The sequence below is a fragment of the Pinus tabuliformis genome, chromosome Q (assembly GCF_031772625.1).
Source record: "Pinus tabuliformis cultivar Carrire ecotype Pingquan chromosome Q, CPIR1, whole genome shotgun sequence".
Classification (NCBI taxonomy): Eukaryota; Viridiplantae; Streptophyta; class Pinopsida; order Pinales; family Pinaceae; genus Pinus; species Pinus tabuliformis.
This window is the reverse complement of record NC_142296.1, coordinates 992,837,752-992,862,507: the sequence shown is the minus strand read 5'-3', so window position 1 is coordinate 992,862,507 and position 24,756 is coordinate 992,837,752. Positions and strand designations below refer to the sequence as shown.

At 35.3% G+C, this 24,756-nt stretch overlaps 1 pseudogene; it reads right to left on the bottom strand.

Annotated features, from left to right (window-relative positions):
• Positions 1-208: 208 nt before the first annotated feature.
• On the bottom strand, positions 209-1,608 carry LOC149222814 (protein CHUP1, chloroplastic pseudogene; annotated as a pseudogene).
• Positions 1,609-24,756: the final 23,148 nt, after the last annotated feature.

Genomic DNA, 24,756 nt, shown 5'->3' with positions numbered 1-24,756 from the left:
AAGCATCAGTGCTTGAACTTATCGGCATTATAAATTCTAACGAGCTACCTGAAATAGACTGTTTGTGCCCTGGGCTTTCATGCCCTGGACTTCTGTGCCCTTGACTTCTGTGCACTAGAAATTCATGCCCTGGACTTTTGTTCCCTGGAATTTCATGCTCTGGACTTTTGTAACCTATAATAGGCCTTGTTCCTCTTCTGTCTCTAGCTTATCTAACTGATGACACTACAGAACCCTCCTTACTTATCCCCCATCTTTTTAGCTTGTGAATTAGGCTTGGTTTCTTCGATTGAGTTAGTCTGGTAGAGGTGTTGTCTAAAGAGGATTCATCAAAATCACAACTCTCAGAAGGTGTTGATGTATGGGATGATGGACTCTTGGAGTCATTATCTATACACTCTTTGTCATGTAATGCTAGAGAATCATGTCCTGAATATTCCAACATAAGCTGCTTTGCATTCTCCTATGACCTTGGGCTCAAGCTTTTGTTGAGATGTCGTGCTGTCAGTTTTCCTGGAGGGGGTTGGTAGTCCCTTAATTCATAGCGTAGACATGCATTAACCCATCTTAAATACACCAGTTCTTCCACTTCACTAAATCGATTATTTTGCAGACCTTCCACTTGCTTTAACAGATCTTCATTCACATGCCTCAAAGTTTTCAGCTCTTCTCTTGCCTTTTGCATTGTCTTTGTCTCTGTTATTTTAGAGAGGGAAGCAATTTGGGTTTCTGCATTGTCTAGTTTCAGCATCAGCTCCCGCTTCTCATGTTGCAACTCTTTGTTGGCCCTTCTTAATTCCATCACTTCGATTTCCAGATCTTTCAAAGTCTGTAGTTTCTTCTCAATCTCGAATTTCTTTTCAGAATACTTTTTCTCAGTGTCTTGAAGAACTACAACTTGTTGGTTGAGCATAAGAAGTTGCTCTTTTGTCTGCATAGATTCCATTTGCATCTGTCTCTGAAATTCTTTAATCATTGCTTTGGCAGATTCAAGCTCTTTCTTTACTAGGGAAGATTCCTCTACTTCCTCTTCAAGTTTCTTCTTTTGAGTTTCCAAAGAATTCAGTTTTAAATTGAGCATTTCAATCTCAACCGTGTTTAGTTGGAGCCATTTTTGTAATTCTACTATGTTTGTTTCCTGTTCCGTGAGACCATAATACTCTAGCAATTCCCCTTGAATATTTTCTTCACTTTTCTGCAATTCTTCTACAAGATTCTTCAATCTCTCAATTTCGGCAGCATTATCTGAAATTGCCTCCTCGTACATGTGCTTATATTCCTCAGAAATTATATCAGGATCTACTGTAATAACCTGCTTCTCCTCACCACCAGACTGTGTAGGTGTAGAATGGGTGTCATCTACAAAGTCAACGTGGTCTCCAAACTTCCATTTTCACCAGAAATATTAGACTCTTATGTGAGGCCAGATGTAGCAAAATCAACAAAGTGATCAGGCAGGCCAAGTGTAGGGTCAAGATTTATGTGAGCTGAAATACACACTACCAGGTCAAATATGGTGTCTAGAATGGTGGATAACTTTGTATGTTTCTTGTGCAAAATCCGCAGTGGCCCACAGTTCCTCTTACTAGTCTCAAGGGCTAATGACATATACAGCCTCAAGGGTGAACTAGACCCCAGCCTTATTGGCCTCTAAGTGCTCCTCAAAACCGTGCTTCCAATTTTCCCATGCTAGTGCCAAGTAAATTAAACTTCCATGGGCATCCATAATGTCTTTATCACATTTGTGAAGGAACTTCTTTAAACCACAAATATCCCTGAAAATGCAGCAGCAGTAGTGAGACCTGGAGGCTCTCAAATAAGGACCAATAGAGTCGCCTTGATCCCAGGGAACCAATTGGGTCACTCAGTGTCAAACCATCCACCAAAATGTGGAGCTCTAAACTAAACCCTCAAGCCAAACAAGAATGATCATGCTTATGTTTCAACATACTGATAACCCTTATTAAGCAACTAATTTAAAAGCTAGAAATGATAGCCATTAACCCTGGGTAAGGCCATCAAGTTTCACACACAGGAACCGAATACTGGTATATATAAAAATAAAAAATAAAAAACCAAAAACCTTTTTTAATGACCTCCATTTATTATTAATCATGTGAGGGGTTTGGTCAATACCTTAGCCCCAGTGCAATTGCTTATCAAAATTCCCCCTCCCAAGGTTGTTGGAAGCGGAATTCTTCCAGTAGAGGAATGTTTCAGAAGAATTTTATATATACATATTTTAATATAATTGTTGCATATATATATTCAAAAGAAAACATACAAAAAGTTGAGTCAACTACAGAAATCATGAAAACATATATTTAACTACTAGATTAATGATGATCATTAAAGCACCAACTATTTGGTACACAAATAACATCAATCATTTAGTAGTTATAGCATTATCATCAATCACATTCCACAACATCAACCTTTAAGTTTCAACATATGAAATTTGTCATCGACAAAAGCTAATAAATAACATCAACGATGAAATGAAGCAAAGCATCATATTCATTACCCAAGAGTTGTTAGATTCAACCAACATTTCAAACTTTAAAGGAAAGTTCAAAGTTCAATCTTAAAAAGTCATATAATATTTACGAAATAGGCCATAATCAAAACAAATTACTAATTTATAGGGACTGCTTTTAAACAACAAAAATAGAGAGATCTAATATCTACTAAGCTTTCTTCTTGCCACAAGAAACTTCTAATTTCTTTTCCCATGATATATGAGTAAGAGGAGCAAGATTAGGTGAAAGTGTTCATGGAATGTGACCAGCAACTACATGGCCCCCATGTAACGCTAAACATTGTGAAGCTAAAGGCAAATCCCCTACATCCGGAAAACTGCTAGCGGATGGGGGTGGCATGTTTTCTCCATGAATATAATCACCCAAAAGTTCAGCTTCCAAGCACTCTATAACTATGAATCCATCCTGCAAATTAGCCTCCTTTGGATTATTGTCCCTCATGACATTGTTGATCACCTCTGGTGAGTGTTGAGGTGTCTTAATAAAAGTTGTTCTTATGTGCACTTACCTAGTGTCATTGCCCTTGAAATCACATAACCATGGGGGTTTGTTACTATGATTTATTATTGATATCCCATGTTAGATAATGCACATTATGTCCTTGGTTGGCATCATCATTTCTTGTTTGGAGGCTTGCATCTCGCACATATGGTGTTTGAAATGTGATTGAGGGCCTTGCATAACATTGCTCAAACATTTGATTTACCCTTAGCACATTTATGATGAGGGATATCCATCAACTAAGAGTTTCTTAAATATTAAATTTGTTAATTATTGCTCCTTGAAATAGTGAATTAGTTGTTGGGCATGTCTGCATGTGTTCATAGGGTTTCACTTGGATTATTGTTTCATAATTTTGATTGGTGAACCTTGAAGTAGTACACCCACCCTTTGTTGCATAAGTGATGTCCCTTTTGGTGGATCTCTTGATGACATGGAAAAGTGGTTGTGGTTTGTTAGTGTAAGGAGGGGTGGAGGTATTTCCCACCGTGTAACCTCCAAACCTAGAATCGTGGGAGGGCAATGATGGAAACACTCCCCTAGACGTGTGATGACAATTACCAGTTTCCTACTAGGGAAGTTAGGTTGATATAGTCGACGCTTCCACCATATTGGTTTTATCAGTGGTTAGATTGGTATAGCCGATGCCACAGTATATAATAGCAGAGGATGGATAGTGTGGGAACAGAAGTAGGTTAGGAAGGATATGAGGATATATATTAGTCAGAGACTCTTGATGGGAAGTGGTATCATTGCCTGACTTGTTAAATTTTACTCCTATAACTCTCTCTCTATTTTGTTATGCCTTTCTTTCAAACTGCTTTTGAACTCCTTGTATCTTTTCACTCTAACTTCAGGACTAAGTTTTCTGAAGGACAGGTGTATGTAATGCTCCACTTAATATTATCGTACAAATTTTATTAGTGTTTAAATTACCTAAAAATATTGACTTATAATTATCAAGAAATATTGGTAAATACCTACATTTGGGAAACTGTAATTATTATTTACTGATATAAAATTTATTATTGTTATTATTCAATTCCCAAACTTGTCTTCTCAAATTTAATCTTGGATAGGATATGGTCTCCTTCCATTTATTCCAATTTAAATATATTATCCCCAAAATGTCCTCTTAAATTTACTTCGAAGAAGATATGGTCCTCCCCAATTAATTACCAAATTATATATCCATATCTTATCCCTGAAATGTCCTCTCAAATTTACTTGGAAGAAGATATGGTCCTCCCCAATTAATTACCAAATTAAATATCCATATCTTACCCCCAAAATGTCCTCTCAATTTACTTGGGAGAAAAAATGGTAAGAAAAGTCAAATGCAAGGATGAGGGGGTGGTTATGACATTAATGATAGGTGGTTGAGGTGGATGGGAGAAAGAGGCATAAAAAGGGAAGGATGATGAGAGGGGGGGGATCCTTGGTCATGGTTTTGGTTTTGGTTTTGCTTTGAAGGAGGGATGTGGAGAAAGAGGAGGGAGATCAAACTTGGATCTTGAGAGTGTTTGTTAAATTTGGACACACTACATTTGGTTGGCCTTGGGCTCGGAGGGCTAGAGAACCTGTGGAAGTTCCCTAGGCTGGGAAATACTTCCTAGTTGGCTGGGAGACAAATCCAGTCGAGTTGTCAAGAGGAGCATGCAGTTCAGGAGCATCTCAATTAAGCTATTGAAACAGGTATTATGAGTAATTTATTTTAGTTATATAAATTATTACAACTTATACATGTTCAGATAAATTGTTACAAGTTATATATGTTGTAGATTAAATTAATTTATGTTCATGCTTATGATGTTTTATAAACCTGAAATTTTCCTTGTTATGAAAATTAGAGAAATTTATTTGATTGAGTGTTCTAGTAGTTAGAGGACCTATAGTTGGGTCTTCACAATCACTAGTTGAAATTCATATTTAGAATGAATAAGAGAACTAGAGTGACATTAAACAATGTCATAGCTATGAAGCAACCATTTGTTCTTACTATAATTAAAAAATGTTGTGAAGGACAAGGATGTGTGGAGGGAACTATGTGCAAAGGGAAGCTTAAATCTCTATTCTTACATATTTTCCTTCACACACATTCCCCTTCGAACATTTTTCTTCCACACATTCAAGTGTTTTTTTTAACCTTTGTATGCAAAAACAAGTGTTGCATTTAGCCTATTTTTTGATGTGGTTGTCATTTAATGAGTATGCGACAAAGAATTAATTCACGCCAATTAACATTCCAATGTGAAAAACTGATGACTAAATTTTTAAACGTGTTGACAAATTAATTATTTTTAATGATATTTTATTGTCTAGATAAAATATGTGAAGATGACTCTGTATTTAGGTTATTGTGTTACATTTAGCTTAGTTTATGATAAATAATTTTGAATATAAAATTTTCAAAGGTGTCCCTGCTCATGGCTCATCCAAGCTGCGGCGATATCCCATGACCTCAGAAAATGTCGACAAGTTGCAAAGGCCACAAGCCCGCTAACTGTCACTTAGCGAACGGGTGACAGAGACAACTAGTTCACGCCAATTACATTCGAATGTAAACAAATGGATAACTGCATTTGTAAATGTATTATGTATTAATTAATTTTAATGATAATTTCTTGTCCACATAAAAGAACACAAAGACGAGTATGTACAATAGAAAACATTGTGAAAACCATTACATAGTGAGCCTAGACATCAGACCCACATAAATTTTTGATAATAAGGTATACCTTGACGTCACAAAAAACCGTAAAAACCGCAATCCATGAATATCATTTAACATTGAATTATCTTAAAAAAAACCACAATAGAAAATTTTTATTTAACATAAATATTATACCACAAACAAACACAATTTAAATATATGAATAAAAGATCATACAATATACGAGTAATTATAAAAGCACGAACTAATAACAAGTATGTAAATCACATTTTAATAAATAAACAATATTACACTAATACAAATAATACAAAATAAATATGCATATAGAACATTATAACTCTTGAGTTTAAAAAATTAATTTTCTTATACTAATTTAAAACACAAAGACAAACAACTTTGCAATTATCTCTCGTTAATTTACTATCTATATAATACTATAAATAAATATATTCAAATACACTTTTTAATCAACTTATTATATTAATAATTAATTCCAAATAACCATTATTACACTTGCGATTACACACTTGTAATAAACTCATATGAAGATTACATTTACATTCTCAGTGGTTACTTCAAAAATTCATTAATTTAGATTTATAAATTATAACAGAAAAGTAAACTTATTTGCCAAAGCATGAAGATCCATGTAATATCATGCTATTGTTTATACACTATAAAATATTGTTGTGTTATTGTTTACATTCTATAAAACATTGTTGTGTTATTGTTTACATTCTAGATCTTTTGCCCTAGCTTATGATTTTTTTAATGATATAATATTATATTTTTTTAGAATAAGTAATTAAATTTCGACCAAAGAGAAATCATAAATTATTTTAATTTACTTTATTATTTTGAAGATTAGTTTAGTTATAAATTTTATTCAATATAAATAAAAGTATTTAGTAAAAATAATTAATGTATAAATTTGTGTGTTTATAGGTATATGTTATTGTGGTATAAAGTTATAATAGTAACGAGTTGTTTTTAGTGAGATTTTTTGAAAGTTTTTTCTGGTTTAATTTCTCTAAAATCTGGTAGGAATTTTGGAATCACAAGTTTGATGGGTAACCCCTGCACAATCCAAGTGCCCTAGGGGTTTTTCAGGGTGTTGAATCCATATATACAGTAAAAAAACTAGTTTAAATAACACAAATCAAGATTTTACCTCAAATATTTCCGTTGGATTGTGGCACCGGAAAGTCCAAAATGTCACACTTAAGACAACTCCTAATAGTAATAATAACTAGCTTAGATCCATCTTAAATGCAAATTTACCAATCACCAAGAGGGATCAAGCCCAGATTTAAGATAGATCTAATCTAGTACTTTTGCATTCCACAATGGATTTCCCTAAGCCTTTAAATAAGCTACGTCATAACAAATACCATGGTCTATGCAATATCATGGGCTTTTCAACCATGATAATTTTATAGTTAAATTGAACTTTATAATTTTATAGCTAAAATTATAGTTATTAATTTTATTCTTATAATTTTGATTATGGTGAAATTTGTGCCTTTTATTTTTTATTTTATTTTTATTTTATTTTAAATTTTATTTTATTTTTTACCAAGTCAAAAGGTTTATGCTGATATTACAACATCGCTTCCATACTGGGCTGGAGAGTGGCTCTTGACAAAATGATTAGTTTTATTTTAAGATAATATCTTAGCTAGACACCAAAATCATATATAAGACCCCTTATTTGTGGGAATCGGACAAGTGACTCCTTCCACATAGTGATTTCATTGCTTAGTCTATGGAGGTGTACATGCTCTATAAAGATTTGAGCATATGACTTATATAGAATAAATACATGTTAACAGTTAGACCCACTCTAGTTATAATCATTTTTTAAAATAAAATTGTTACGAAAATGAAATTTATTAAAAAAGAAATATTTTATAAAGGAATTAGTTGATTGATTAATTAGTTAACTAATCATTAAAAATACTTAATTATTTATTTAATCAAATAATTACTTAATTATGAGAGGTTATGTTTTCATAGTTGGTCATGATAATGCTTGAAATTTCTAGATTTTTATCTGTATAATCCTTCCACCTCAATAGAGTTTAAGTCAATGAGAAACTACCATACATAGTTGATTTATCCTTTCATCTTAGTGCAGTTTGAGTCATACTTCCATAAGAAAGTATTTCCTCTACAAGTTTTAACACATTCAACTATATATATATATACTCTTAACAACTCTATTTCTTTCAAAAAATCCATTAATAACTATGTCCTTGAGTTCATTTTGAACCCTAATTATATTAATTTTCCCCATCCCTCTATTAGATTACACTCACCTCCTCCAATTCTTGTCCCTTAACCAGAATAATGTTATCCTCGTTAAATCTAGACCCACCCACCATTCATCTTCTTGGAAAAAGCTTCAACTTTTCCTAGTCCTCCATCATATTCCCATTAAGAATATTCTTTTCTCTATTGAATCTACCATGCATCATCTTCTCAAACATAATGTTAAAGAGATTAGGCAAGAGTATGTCAAGATTATTCATCATGCAAAGCATTATTAATCAAACATGTCTCGAGAAGAATTTCAATCCATGCCACAACTTATGATAACCTCAATATTATGGTTGTTATGAATACCTCCACATACAAATCCAAACTTCTAGACTTTCTTTCATCTTATTCATACAAACCTGTCTCCAAAAATCCAATCAATGGGATCACTAACCTAGTTAGCAAATCCATTAAATCTTCAAACCTTCCATTTAGAAATGTCTTCTCTTTGATAACCCTCAAACCCCTAAGATCTTTGGGAAACCTAAGATTCATAGAAAATCATTCTAATTAGTAAGTAGGCTACCATAAGAATCCCCATTTATGTTCTAGATCATTTCTTGGATGATAAATTTCAATCATTTATTGAAAAAATTCATTTATTTACCAAAGATTCCACTAAAGTATTTCATAAAAGTCATAATCCTAATGTTATCTATGCATAGTGAAAAATTGTAGAAATTACAATATTTTTTTTTATGGATATCCACCATAAATTATAGATCAATAGAATACATAATTATTATTGAGAGAAATACATAGATAATTCTTATTTAGAGAAATACACATAAGAATTAGTCATCTACAAATAATAATATAGACCAAATTACTTATTTATTAAAGGTGTACACTAGGGAAAAATAGCTCAATGAGAGAATTTTTCTTAACTCAAGTAGGTACCTAGGTACCTTCCTTGTGCCAAAAAATGAAACAATAAGAGAATATTTGTTAGCTACAGCTCTAGTTATACTCAAGCAACCCAATTCCCAACTATTATAGCTAAAGAGTTTACATTTCAACCCATTTTTATAACATCAATACCATTCACTAGTTAATTTTCCTTGAGATGTGGCTAAGTAACAATGTCGAAGCACCCTTTGGGAGGCTATTAAAAATTCTTTGCTTTAGGTCTCAAGCTAACTTTTGTGCGATAGAAAACTTCAAATATTAGTAATGTTGACTATTGCACTATCATTTATAGTTAAGGCTATTAACTTCAAATGACATGAATATTATTTCTATGAACATAAGTAACTATAATTAAATATTTATACCAAACCAAAACAACATTTCCATTAGACACCAATATCTCACATTATAGAAATATAAGTTGATTTCCTAAAGGATGTAGAAGAGGTTTCAAAGAAAACATTTATCTCAAATACCTAAGATACTTTGGACTTGAAAAAAATTAATTATATAAAAGAATAATAATAAATATCAAAGAGTGAATTTGAGTTTTACTAGGTAACTTATTGAGATAGACTTCTTTAGCAAGGTAGCTAAGGATCAAACTTAAAGGAGGCTATTGGACTCATAGTAAGAGAAAAAACATGCTAAAATCCTCTAAACTTAGAGCTAAAATCTAATTTCTCAAGCTACAAGTCAATCTTAGAGAAATACAAACAACTTAATGAATATTTTTTTAATCAAAAAATAAAATTTACACGGTGCAAATATTTATTTAAAAATATAAAATAATAATATAATATTAAATATTAAGACCTAAACATAAAAATGTTTTAAATCGCATACAAATCTACAATCACAAAGGCAGCAAACTTACTCTCCAATGGCCGCAAATAACGGAGAAAACTGCAAAAATGAATAAGGAAAACACCACTACGAAAAAAGAGTACATACAATTTTTTGCAAAATGGGAGAATTTCATGGTATTTTCCAATATACAATTTTGAGGGGGCAAATCCTTTTGGTGAATTTATTGTTATTCTCAGCGTATCCTACAATTTCTTGGTATTCTCTAATATAAGATGGCCCTTAGGACTATTGAAAATGCGGAGCACTCGAATGTTAGATTAGTGTCTCTTTTTTGTGCAATTAAATTTTAAAAATAGATAGGATGTTAAGGCAGTTTTAAGAGGTTCAATTAAATAGTATGATAGTAATATTAGTTTTGTTTTGTTTTGTTTTGTTTTTTTTTAATTTAGTTTTTATGAATGAGTTATGGGGTTTTATTCAATGAACCTCTTATCACGTGCATTCGTGGTGTATTAAACAATATTTTTAATTTATCTATATATTGGAAAATATTTCTAAAAACAACATTGTTTAACTTCTGCCAATACGAACCCAATACACCTTCCCAATTTAAAAGACTTATCCATTTTTTCATTAACATTTTTTATACCCTTTTATATTTTTTATTAACTATGAGCTCCATTTTTTATACCTATCAATATAAAAACCCTAACCCCTTATATGCTCAATATATTATATCATTTTTTCCTCAAAACATACGTCTCAATATAAACGAAAAGATTTTATATTGCCCTCCTAATGAAACCCCCTAGAATAAGTAGATATCAACACTATCAATAGTGACATGATTTCAATAACACTTTGAATTGAAATGCCATTTACTAATAAGAGAGAAACCAATAATAAACGTTATTGGTGGCTAGCTGGTCAAACGGTAAAACATTAAAACATTCCAATCTACAGGTAGAATATTCCAACCTACAAAAAGTTAGAAAGGAATTTGATTAACCCAATTTTAGAAATGGTGTCAAATTGTTATAGAACTTGTTTCTCTTTGCAATAAATTGTGAAGATTTCAATGTCAAATTAATAAGGGAGATCTCTTTTTTCATATAGTCAATGCTCATTGGTCTCTTGACATCACAGAAATCATACACCTCCATTGAGATTATTTTTTCTTAAGAATTGTTGTATTTCGGAATATACAATCAAGATGAAAATGATCTTTCAAACAATCTAAGTCAATATTTCTCGATTAGCTTTATTTAGAATGTAGATTACAAAATGATCCTGAAATCTTACTAACCAAAGTAAAATCAAATAGTTGACTTTACTTTCGTCTAACAAAATGACTGATGGAGTATCGGCAGTGAGGACGGGCTAGGGTATTTGCAACCATAAATCGGCACTCACTGACTGACCGGGGATCTCCTATCGGCGGACATCCATAGATCGGTGGGAAATGATGGTCTTTCTTTCGGGTATTGTAAACCATGGCACCTCCTCCTCCTCCTGGGGATCTACACTTGGCATAGTCCAACAGATTTCTAAAATATTCCTCAAATTATTTGAAGCAATAGTCCATTTCTTCTTACACCTGTTTCAAAGAAGCCGTAGTCCAATTTCTTCTGACACCTGTTTCAAAAAGCTGAAGGTAATGAAGTAAAAGCTCATGTTATAAATACCACCACCATAGTGCCAAAAGGGATAGCAGCCGGCCAGCCAACCAGGGATTGGTAAAATATAGCCACTCTGTTCTATGTGAAGCCGATTCCAAGGCATACAAACGGAAAAAATGATGCTGTAAGTAATTATTGACTTCACCAGATGTTTATCATCATTGCACGAGTACAGGTCTCTGCTCACGTAACAGAAGATGAATGATGGAAGAGCATAGCAGACAATAAATGTTGTGACAATTGCTCGCCAACGAACATACAACATGCAAATCCTTGCCTGCATGATGAGAAAAAGCACAAGCATAGCAGGTTGTGCACAGTACTCACCAGTCTTCACTGTCATTTCTTTCAAAGATTTCTAGATCATGATGGAAAATTTTGCAGGTCGTTCTCAAAATTCACAAAATGTAATCATGATTAGGGATAGAATTTGACGAGTAAATTATTTGCTTTTTAAGTTGGTTAACAATTTTTTGGATCAAAATAAACACTAAAATTATAAACACCTTCATATAATTCAGATTTGAAATTCCTACCCTAATCATGATCATTGGTTAAGATCATTGAAACTTAACCAATTTGAAAAATACATTGAAAAGCACTGAATCTGGTGCTTTCAAACTGTCATTTTCTTTCAGCGTCATCACACGATGCAGAACAAGGAGGGTTCAAATCACACAGTTTATTTCAACTACCACTACTGTGCAACTCAAAGCCTAATGCCATTAACAGCTCACCAAATATGTGTGCACTGATTCCCTCACTGATAAAAGGTTGGCAGAGGTAGAAGGGTACCACCTTCCAAGGAAGCTTGTCTGCTATGTATCTCATCAATTGTGCAACGATTATAGGGACGAGTCAAAAGTGAAACCATAAGATCGACTTTTCTGATTCATTACGATGTTTATTTCCAGATTTTAATGGTTCTCCCCGAACCTCTAGGGTTACATGATGTTATTGTATAACGATCACAGTAAATAAAAATGCGTCCACTCCAAATTTTCTGGAATTTTAAGTTTAACTGTGTAACCTTTTTTCTTCAGAAGAAAAAGCGATATATTTATATTGAGGCAATATAAGCAAAAACCCTGTTAGGTACATATAGTGGAAACCTGTGGTTCCCTGAGTGTGAGACAAGAGCATGCGATAGAAAATTATAGATGGACAAATTTTACAGATTTTGAAAGGTGCAATTAAAAAGCACAACCACATTGGACCACCCATTTAGAACAGAATGCACAAAATAGATAGCGTGCTGTAATATTGTCTGAAGAGGCCAGACAGCAGAATAGTCATCAGAGACAAAACAGAAATATAATACCCGGACCATGCAGACACCCGGAACTTATTTCGGCAACCTCCTTGGGATCGAATCATAGAGAGCAGAGATGTTGAGCAGAACAGACTTGTAAGGGAGCTTTGAGTCTTCAAAGATCTTGAGGTTCCTCCATTTCCAAGCACACCATAACATAATGGGAAGGATGACTCACTTAGATTCTTCTTGCCTTCCCCACCACTCGAACGCTGCATGGATAGAAATAAAACCAAGGTGAGGAAAATGAAAAGAGATAGCCAAGTCATACCAGATTTGTTGGGAGGCCTTGCACTGGAAGAACATGTGAAAATTTGTCTCCTCGTCAGCATCGCACATCACGCATCTACTTGGGCCGTGCCAGCACCTCTTCCTCAAATTTTCCCATGATAAGTTTTTGTTGTTGAAAACTAACCATGAGAAGATAGTCAGTTTGAGAGGACAACCCAATTTCCAAAACACCATCGGGAATTTCTGTCTTGTAGGCGAAAACTTTTCAGATGCGAGGTCATAGTAGATGTCTTTAACTTTCGTTGTCGGATGAGAGTGTGACAGGGACCAAACTAATTGATCTTTTAGCCCAGCACGTTTGATCCCGCCTTCTGCTAGGGCAGCTTTGACATTGCCCCAGGATGACAACAAGGCGACTGGCAAGCCAATATCAGCAGCATCCTTCCATATAGGCAAAAGACCCCTCCATTCCGCAATGAGCTTATCCCATGTAAAATAACCCTTTCTGTGAAAGACAAAGAGAAGAGAGTCTGGAATTGAAATGTTTCCCCTGAAGCCTGCAATAGAGTCCACACCAATAAGGATATTTCTACCAGAGAACATCCTCCATTTTAAGTTTTTCAAGAAGTATTTTTCAATTTTTCTGAAGCTGTGCCATATGGCGGATCCCTGTCTTATTCCAATAGTCCCGGTTCTGTACCAATATTCCACACTTCTACCTTTTAGGTACTTTTGCTGGATGATAGCGCTCCAAGGACCATCCCCAAGGATACCCCTCCACATAGATTTACAAACCAAAGCTCTACCAAACAACCTTTGATCCATAAGACCCCATCCCCCAAGCGTTTTTGGCATCGATATGCTATCCATTTTGGACAGATGAAATTTTCCCTGTTCAGCCCTTGCACCCCAGATAAAGTTAGCCGAGATCCTGTTCATGGTATGAATTATGCTAGCCAGGAGGATAAACAAATGAGCCCAGAAGACCGCCAGTTGCATCAAGACAGATTGGGTGAGAATGACTCTACCAGCCAGAGATAAGGATCTATGTTCCCATACTGATATCTTCTTAAAAAATCTATCAGTCAGCCATTGCCAATTGGCCCTTGAGTAAGCTTTCGCTTTGAGATGAAAGCCCAAGTATTTGATTCCGTCTTTTAATGATCTTGATTCTATACCAAAACGCTGAGAGATCCATATAATCATATCCATGTTGGTATCATTATGGTAAAGAAAAGATTTTGCCTTGTTTATAAAAAGCCTAGACGCTCTTTGGAATCGCTCAAGGATATCTTTTAGACAAATCCAGGATGCTCTGGATAACATTGCAAATAAAAGGACATCATCAACAAACAGGTTATGCGAGATGAAAATATGCTTGCTGATTTTAATCGGATTGCACAAGTTTTCTTCAACCGCTTTGTTGATATGTGTACTCATGGAGTTCATGGCCAAGATGAAAAGGAGTGGTGAGAGAGGGCATCCCTGTCGCAAGCCCCTTTCCGCTCAAAAGAAAGGAGAGGGGAAGCCATTTATAATAATCGCATAGTTAACATTTTCAATGCATGCCATGATCCATCGAATAGAGCTAGATTTCAGACCAATCTTCGCCAGGAGACTTTGCATAAACCCCCAGTCCAAACAATCATAAGCTTTCTGCAGATCAATTTTCATAATAGCAGCCTCTGTATTATGGGAGAACATAGAGTGTAGGCATTCCTGTGTGTTGGCCACAACATCCAATATATTGCGCCCTTTCAGAAAAGCATGTTGATTTGGAGTTAGACAGGATGCCAGCGTATCTTTGATTCTTTTAGCTATAATCTTAGTGATGATCTTGAAGGAGATGTTGCATAGAGAAATCGGTCTGAAGTCTTGGAAAGAATCAGGCTCTCCCTTTTTTGGGATAAGAGCGATCAAAGTAGAAGTAGTATGTTGGTGAATGCTACCCGACATCCTAGATGCCTCCACCATTCTCAGAAGATCCAGTTTGAAAAGATCAAAGAAATGGATAAGGAACTCAATTGTCCAGCCGTCCGGGCCGGGGCATTTGTCTTTCTTGAAAGTCTTCATGATTCCAAGAAGCTCGTTTTCAGTGATTGGCTGGAACAGAGCTTCATTCTTCTCGTCATCGAACATTTCCGGGATCAGATCAATGCCCCATAGGATGTCCCGGAATGCAATATCTTTCCCTCTGCTATACTGTTTCTTGAAGAAGTTTACCGCCTGTTTTGTAATGTCGTCCTGAGAGACAGCATACCCGCCCTTATCGTCCTTTATTTTCCAAATGGAGTTTTTGACTCTCCTAGCATTTGCATAGTTATGAAAAAACTTAGTATTTTTATCACCTGCCTGAAGCCATAAAATGTTAAATCTATTTATATATTTAAATATATATTTTAGACTATAAATATTTATAATTTTATAGATATTTTATTTTTTATTTTTTATTTTTATAAAAAATATTTAATACTATAATTAAAAAAACTACCCATAATAAGGATAATTGTTGGTTTGAAACGCATTTTGTAATTTCGCCGAAAAATCTTTTCAGCAAGGATAATTGTGTTTACTTTTTAATAAAAAATATTATTCAAATTTCATAATCTATCTTATGATATTATAAGTTTGGTTTATCACATTTTTTAAAATTAGTTTAATTATATAAGTTAAATAGTTAATAAGTTCAAGATATTCATACAATTAAAAGACAATTTTAGAAATAAATTTGACAAGAATACAATTTCTAAATTAAAAATAAAAAAAAGCGTTGTCTATAGATGCTGTGAATTTGCTCAAAGGTTAAAAAAATGTGAATCTATTCATTTTTTCTCAATAATCTGAGAGGAGTGTGGTCCTTCAATGCTTTCAATATAGTCTCTTTTTTGCAATACTCTTCCTGAGCTATGGTGAAGATCATTGAGCTCAAGAGCAGTTATTTGGACATGTTGTGCCTCAGCTTTGCAATTGGGTTGAGCTGCTCCATGGTATGGCATGGATTTGAGATGGATGTGGATGGGGTTGTGGTTGGGCAGGCATTTGGGGTTGCCTTGGTGGAGTAGGAGGCGATGGTTGTGGATGAGCAGGTGGTGGAGGAAAATAAGCGGGAGGAGTGTTGTATTGGGGCCTCCACCCCTGATGAGGTGCATTCCACTGAGGCTGTGGCTGAGCATAAGAGTGAAATGAATGAGCAGCTGGTTGGGCATAATATGGATCTGTGAAGGAACAAGGAGGAGGTGTGAACCAGGAAGGATGAGTAGGGGGACCCCAAGAAGGCATGAAAGTGGCTTGATAGGGGTCATAATAGGTCTCGGATGCCCCTTGCAGTTCCTGCTGGTAAGATCTAGGTCCATGTGGCCTCCAATTGGAGCAGCTCAACCCAATTGCAAAGCTGAGGCACAACATGTCCAAACAACTGCTCTTGAGCTCAATGATCTTCACCATAGCTCAGGAAGAGTATTGCAAAAAAGAGACTATATTGAAAGCATTGAAGGACCACATCAGGCAAAAGAAGATTCAGAAGAGGAAATCAAAGAACCATGGGCTTTACTTGATGAAGAGAAGACATCAGAAGCAGAGATAAAGAAAGATCCTTCATGGTTACCATCAAATCTTCCATGTATTCAAGAGAAAGATCAGCAAAAAGAGGAAGATGAGGAAGTCATAGTAGAAAGTGACATGAAACATGACCCAGATCAGCAAAAGGACCAAGGATATCAAAGCTATATTGAGATATGGTTCCAGACAGTCACTAAGTTGCAACAGTACTCTCTTCCTCAGCTATGTTTGATCCCTTCAAAGTCAGATCATTTTGTCTCTGAAATCTGGATCGCTGTCAAAGCATGCATTTCGAGCCTTCACATCATCTTGTCTCTAATCTCGATGTGCACATGGCTCCATTGGAAGTATTCTTATACTTGAAAATGATTTTGTTTTTCAAGTAGGGTAGGGTAGAAAAAAGAAAAAAAAAATGAAAATAAGAAGAAAAATAAAAATCTAAGGTGAAAACCTCCTCGGAGGCGCCTTAGATTGGCTCATTGATTGAAAACATCTACCTCTATCTAAAGAAAACATCTTTTTGTATTTTTGATTAAGTTGTTGGAATTATCATGCATGTGCTTTTAACTATTTTTGACTGTGCAGAGGTGGATCAAGGAGGAGAAATGCTTGGAAGAGGTCGGGAAGGTTCAGAGAGGGTCTAAGGAGTCCCTAACACCCTTCCAGAGAGTTTCACAGAGTTTGGCTATCAAGAAACCTCATTCGTGAGCTTCTACAGGAAGTCTGCAGGGGTTCTACAGGATGTTCTGTAATTTTTCTACAGGATGTTTAAAAATTGGATTTTGGAGGATGGGTGAGTGAGGTAAGGTGCATGAATGGATAGGGAGGCAGGGTAGGGGCCTGAAATGACCCAAGGACTGATGGATAGAGTTGAGGAGAAGGTGTAGATGGCTGGACTTGTTCCAAGAAGACTGAAGTAATGCTGCACAAAAGGTAGGGTTATGAGGGCAGTATGGCAACGTGAGGCAAGAAACCAAGTTAGGAGATGGAGAAGATGGGTTTGAGGGAGTCTGGGTAGACAGAGAAGTGGTACAGGTGCTCTGCAATTTGTGTTTCCAACTGAACCAACAAAGACATGCAAGAAAACAAAGATCTAGTTATGCTACCCTAATATGATCTAGCTAACAGTAACAAGAATGGACAGCAGCTTTATTTGCAAGGAAACCATGTATATTAACTATGCAATGAAGCATTCAAAGATCTGAACATGTAACCAACTTCTGCAAATGAAAACCAAACACTAATGATTGCATGGCAAAGCAAAGTCAGTGTTTTTGTGGGCAGCAAAGTCATCCTAGTCACAGCTCCTGATCCCACTGAGGGAGAGGTGAAACCACAGATGTTTGTTGGCCCTTTTCTTGAAGCTTTTTCTGTTAACAACCTATCAACTAAATCTGAGCATGAAAAACTATTTTACTCATCAAAAAAACAAACTAAATAACAAAACAAGATTTAGATCTAAATAGCAGATTTTATTCTAAGAATGCAGCAAAAACACATAAAGATAATCAAAGGAGGTACTGGGCACTTGAGATGGGCCCAACCCCAAGAGCTACAGCCTCCTAAGAGAGATTTAGAGCTGGTGCAAAGCTGGATTCATATTTATTGAGCAAGAAGAGAAGAGTTACATCAAAACTGTCCACAAGGGAAACTTGAAAATGTGCTGAAAGCAAAGCTAATCTACTGCCTAAAAATCGAACTACAGACTAGCTAACTTCTGCCTACAAAATGACTAACCATTGGCTACAAAATGACTAACCACTAGCTAACCCCAAAATGACTAACTGAAATGAGGCCCTAAGCCCTCTTATTTATACAAATTGAGGACCCCAACAGTCCTCCTAAACTTTAGGGACTCGGCTGCCCAAGACTTGTAGTTAACAGCAGTCCTACTTGACTTGCTTGGCTGCCCTTGTGCTAATTGATTTGGTGGCCCTTGAACTCCGAGCTGATGGTGGAGAATTCAAGGTAAGGGCCCATAAATGAAGGGAACACCTTCCTAAAAATACTCTCCACGAATTTGGCTGCCAAGTGCTCATTTCAACCATTGACTTTGTCTCCAAATTGACCAAAAAGGCTACACAAAGCACACATTAGACTTGTTGGCATAATGACTAACCCAATTCACTCTATTAGCATAAATATAATCAAAAACATGCAATAAACTAATGAGAATGGTGGATTAAGTCGAATTAGGAGGTTGAATGAGCCCAAATAATTATCCATTTTTGGGGCTCATCAGAGTGCTTGAATCCTGTTTTTTTTAAGGTGAAAATAGATTCAGCAACATCAAAAACCCCGGGACACTCAAAATCTTGAAACTTAACCGTTGTAACCTAGATTTCCCAAAATTCCCACAAAATTTTATTACAAAAACTTGTTAATAATTCTATTGTACCAACATCTTTCGGCAAAAATCACATAAGAAAAAATCTCGTCCAAAAACTTGTTAATAATTCTATTGTTTTCCGAGCAAATTTGAAACTTCTTTAAACTATCTGGTCTGATGATGAACCACACTTGTTGGTTCCAAAAGCGTCAGCCAAAAATTTCTCTTATGTAATTTCTATTAAAGACTTTGCTTAATATAAATAATCTCAAATATTCATTTATAATTACTAACTCAATAAATTTTATCACAACTTTGACCTCTAAAAATATTTATTTTTATTAAATCTTAAACATAAATCTAAGATTTATAATAAAAAACACTAAAATTTAATATAATAAAAAAACCACTAAAATTTAATAAATCGATATGAAAAATAAATTTAATAAAACCTAAAAACAAAATAAATTTAACAAAACCTAAAAACATAGTTATGATGAAGGCACGCTCTCTGCACACTTTGTATGTCCAAGCACTGTTCATGCACGCCAATGGGAGCGACAGGATGTGGCGACGTTTTTTTGCAATGCAAGATTCGTCGTTGGCAAATAAAATATTTTGTTGCAATAACCGTTTTTGCGTGAAATAATTTATCGAAAAGGATTGCAACAAATACAGCCAAGGATGGAGGCAAGAAAGCTTTAATATTTATAATGATGCAGATGATTGGTTTTACCAGGCTGGAAGCCTTCATCCTAATCCTCATTTTCAGAAGCGATATACCCAATTGAACTGGCTGTGAAACTACTGCTCAAGCCTCCTACAACACAGACCCACCAGAGTACTTGGATTGAAGTGAATATGGAAGCAAGCAGACAGAAAAATATCCATCAAATTAGATTCTGCTTCACTAACATTCGGGGACCCTTTGGATAGTCGAATCCTTCCGAAGGGCGAATTCATGTAGGCAATGTGAGAAGAACAATTAGAATATATTCGACTTCATTAACATTCGGGGACCATTTAGATAACCAAATCCTTCCCAAGGGCAATTTCATGTAGGCAATGTGAATTTTTTTTTAATAGATGGAAAACTAATGATTACCCTGTTAATGTTTTCTGTCGATGCACATATTGTACCGACCGACAGTGTGTTTGTGTTGTTGAAGTTTTATGAATATGTGCGTGGGACGTGTTTCATGTGACACATATCGAAGGAAGACGTGGAAAATACTAAGTCCAGTGATTTAATTTAGTCAAGGTTCGTGTGCCCTATTATGTTCTATTTCTTAGTAGAATGGGGGACTCCATATGGCAATTAATATCTAGAGTACACATTAATTTAATAGATGTTTGGTACATATTTTTTTTTTGTTAATGACACCACCATTTAGACTTATTCCATATTATATTACATAATGTACACTCGCTGCCTTTAAAGTTTAAACTATTACATAATGTAAAATCACTGAGAAATGGTTTTTTTTCTTCTTTTTTTCCTCCCCGTTGCCCAGTGTGCATTAGACCTCGTGGCATAATGGTTGCAGTCTGGGTTGGTCCCCATCGCATAGTGGTCTACATAATGGGTTAGACCAACCATTATGCCACGTAAACCAGGTGAGGTGTCGTACAGCACATGTGCTCCACCATGTGACACCTGTCCTCCACCATGTGACATCTCTCCTCCATGCATTATGACCGGTTCAACCGGTTTAGGGTATGTTAAGTCCCTTCGAGAATGCATATTCTAGCTGTTGTTTCGCTCGCTGCCTTATTCTGTTTAGGACATTTACTTGCTCATTTCTCCCCCCGGGTACTTGCGCAGCGCTGCTAGTGTTCCACTCGCAGCCATGTCCATCCTTGGCCCTGCAAACAGTGGGTTATGGTGTCTTTCTACAGCTACTTCGAGAGGCTATGGGGATGTTGTCTACGATTTAGTTTGCAATATTGGGCCCATTTCTCTTCCCCGTATGGTGTATTCGCCTGGTTATTCATCTGCAGAGGTCCTTGTGGTGGATTTAGCTTGACTCAGTGTTGGTTATGGCGGTTTCGTGCTCTGAAGGGTTTTATCAGGTAAATTGGTAAATTTCTAAGCTAAACCACTGATTTTTGCTCATTTTATGCAGGTTTTTGGAGGTTTTTCGCAGTCTAACCCCATGGCAAGCCTGTCTTGCAGGTCACTATGTGGTTTGTAGTTGGAGTTGGAGCTGGGGTTCCTGTGGCGCGCTGGCATGGAGGAAGCCGTCAAAGAAGGTAGAACATTGTCCTACCAGCCGAGTACCTGTGTTTTTTAACACATTAAACTTGTTGGATTATTGTGCCTTTATGCTTACATGCCTGTGTTTTTGAACACTTTCAGCTTGTCTAAATTGTGGGTTTTTGGTGGGTTTTGTGTAAATTGTGGGTTTTTGGTGGGTTTTGTGTAAATTGTGGGTTTATCGTGCATTAGTTTGTTTCCCCTATCTATTATTGTGCATTATTGTGTGCCATTACTGTGCATTACTGTTGTGTGCCATTGTGAATTATTTGTGGGTTCAACTACTCTATTATGTGCATTACAATGTGCCATTTGTGAATTATTACCTTCCAGCAAATGCTAGAAGTAGAAGGGAGTTTCCGAGCACAAGGGGGTTTGTAGGTAGTGGAAAATATCTAAATGTTCCCTGTAGGTCTCAAGGATTTTACTAAAGGCCTTTCTATGCATTACTGCATGCATTATTGTGTGCCATTGTGATTCTATTGTTTGCTCACTATACATATTCCCTATTTTTCATTAATAAGACTAGGGCTCTTCATTATTCATTACGAAGATATAGCTATAGTGGCTAACTCACTAAGGAACAACTCACTTACTAAGATGTGATGCTTCTATTATAGACTCTTAATGTTGGTGTTTGCAAACTAATGACGGTCTTGTTTGAGAACAATGGCTCCTTAGAAAGGGATTCTCATCGAACAATAGCTATGAGTGTAGGGATTCTTTTGAAATGATGGCAGGTGTTGTTTTTAAATCATAGTGGGTGTATTGCCAATGTATTTATTACTTTTGGTTATAGTACTTTCTAATTGAGTTTAAATTTAAAAACAGTGTTAGTGTTATAAAGATGTCTCTATAAATAGAAAAACACCATGATAATTTTAATCAGAATAATGGCTACAAACTTAGTTGATCTTGAAAACCCATTATCCATCACCTTTATAATAATCTCTCTTTCCCCCTCCCCCTCCTTGTCTCTTGGATTCCTTATCTCTCTTCCTAATTCCTTGACTTTCTTCCTTGATTCTTTATCTCTCGTAGTGTTTTTTTTTAGCTTCTATTCTTTACTCTTGAGGGTTTTCTCCCTCTCATACCTCTATAACCATTTCATCATTTTATCTATATTTCCCTCATATCTATTTCCAATTCCTCTCTCTTTCCTCTTACCTAGTCACTCCTGCTTAACTCTTCCTTTATCCCTCCTCCTTAACTCTTTTTTCCTTTGAACCTATCCCTACTATTTTCTCTTTTATTCCTCCCTATCCTTTTGGAAATTTTTTATAATATTTCACAACCATTTAATTGTTTTTATTTCACAAACATATATTTAGTTAATTATGTTTCATCATATTAATAGTTCTCGGAAATAATTATACTATATTCTTCATTTTTTATAATCATAACCCTCACATACTATTTTCTATAATAAATCTTATATGTCCCTAATGATGGGTGGAGGGTCCTCTCAAAACATAAGACATTTCAAAAACAATTACATAGTTAAAACTTGAAAATAGATGTTAGATCATATAAGCATGTTCATGATATAGATCTTAGATCATATAAGCATATAAGTATAAAACATGAAATCATACATAAGTTAGATTAAAACATGAATTAAATCATTAAGATCATAACATCAGGAACAAGACAAAACTTCTTTATTAATGACTGTAAAAAGATGTGTAAGAATACAACCTGATTCGTCCACGAATCCAAGCGAAAATTCCTCTGGATCCGTCCAGCCCAAGCCTCATAATCGATCTCAATGAGGAAACAGGGGTTTCCTATAGTTGGAAGTGCAGGAGGCATAAGGATAAATCAGACTTGATCAGGGACAATTGGATATAATGTCAATATCCTATCTTTCTCTCCCCTTAGGCCTTCCCCATGATGTGTATTTATATCACCTCAAAACAATTTTTTCAGTGGTGATACAGTTAGGCCACGAGTTCCCATAGATAGGCTTTTGGTGTAACCCACCCTACCCAACAAATAGAGATTTTATATTTTTTTCATATTTTAAATCATATACCCGGGTTGGGTATAGCTGAACCCACGTGTGCACATGTTTTTTGAAGGGCAGAGTCGCTTATGGAATTTAAAATAATGTTTTTAATAATTGGATCAAGTCTAAAGGGAAAGGGCTTCCCAAAGCAATGACTCAGAGCATCAAGTATATAAAGTTGGTAAATGATGCTATAACAATAGAATAAGATCTCAACAACAACAATTAATAATACATGGAAATACTCAATGGCCCAACAACAACATATATCAAAAACATAATGAAGGCTCTTTTCAACATGAAAACCCTTATATAAATAGCAAAAATAATCAACAACATAACACACCAATCAACACTAGATATTAGACCTATAAAGCAAAAACATGGCAACAAAACAACTACCATATGAAGCATAACCACTGCAAGATAATATGAACTAGTAGCAACAACATAAATATAATGATGTGGTGGTAGCAACAGTACATATCACTTCAACAAACCTTCTCATCAATATAAGAATCATACACCACATGGCTCAACAACATGAAACCATACTCCTACATCGCAAGCTCTAGAGCACTAGACAATATATCGGGAAGCAACAATATCATCTCTAGTAGCAAATGAGTCAATAGATCAACAAATCACCAAGCAGCAACATCATTAAAAAACCCTCAATGGATCACAATCCTCGACAATATTAGTAAGTGGAAAAACAAATAATATAACAAATGAGCAGCAAACAACCACCATGATCTGTATGACAACAACAACAATAACATGAAATAGGTCCATCATGATCAATTCCTAGTTCTTTTTCATATGGGCTACAAATCTCTATCATTAGAACAATGCAATCAACTATAACCATACACAATAAGTTCCATGCAACACCATAATTTTTTTTTATAGTAACAATCTCATACTCTCTAGTATCATATAAAAATTTCTCACATAATAATGTGAATTTGAGATGGCATATCATAAGCTCAAATAACCATCAATTTGAAACAAATTTATGCCTCAAGCTAATACAAAGAAACCACATATCAACTCATGCAAAAAAAATAAGGGAGCACATAAACCATGCAAACCCAAGACACATGCTCCTCAACCTCGGATAACTCTTTCAAGATCCTCCAAACAATGTATTTTTCTTCTTCTACTAGCAAAGAACCATGATGCCATCAATAAACCATTGAAACATTAGAAGCATATAAGATACTTCCCCTAAACATGTGCCATATCCAAATAATCTCCATACTTTGGAAAACTTCTTCCTAGAGAGATTTGTGCTCATACTCACATCACAAATCCTCTATCAAAATCCTGATCACAATAGCCTCAGTAGATACAACATTAGTAGCACAAATCTAGCATCATAAAATCATCATCAAAAAGGATAAGCATCATCAAACCCTAGTTGCATGCATCAAAACAACTCCTCATGGTTGAACCAATAAATATCAATGTTGAAGACAAAGATAAACTAGTAGCATAATGTAAACCTTGTAGAGCTCCCCTTGAGCTCATGCACCTCCTCAACAAGAAAATATGTTCACACACACTACTCTTGCTATGGTTGCATCTCCAATGGTCCCTCATGCAATATCATGATGTGCTAAATGC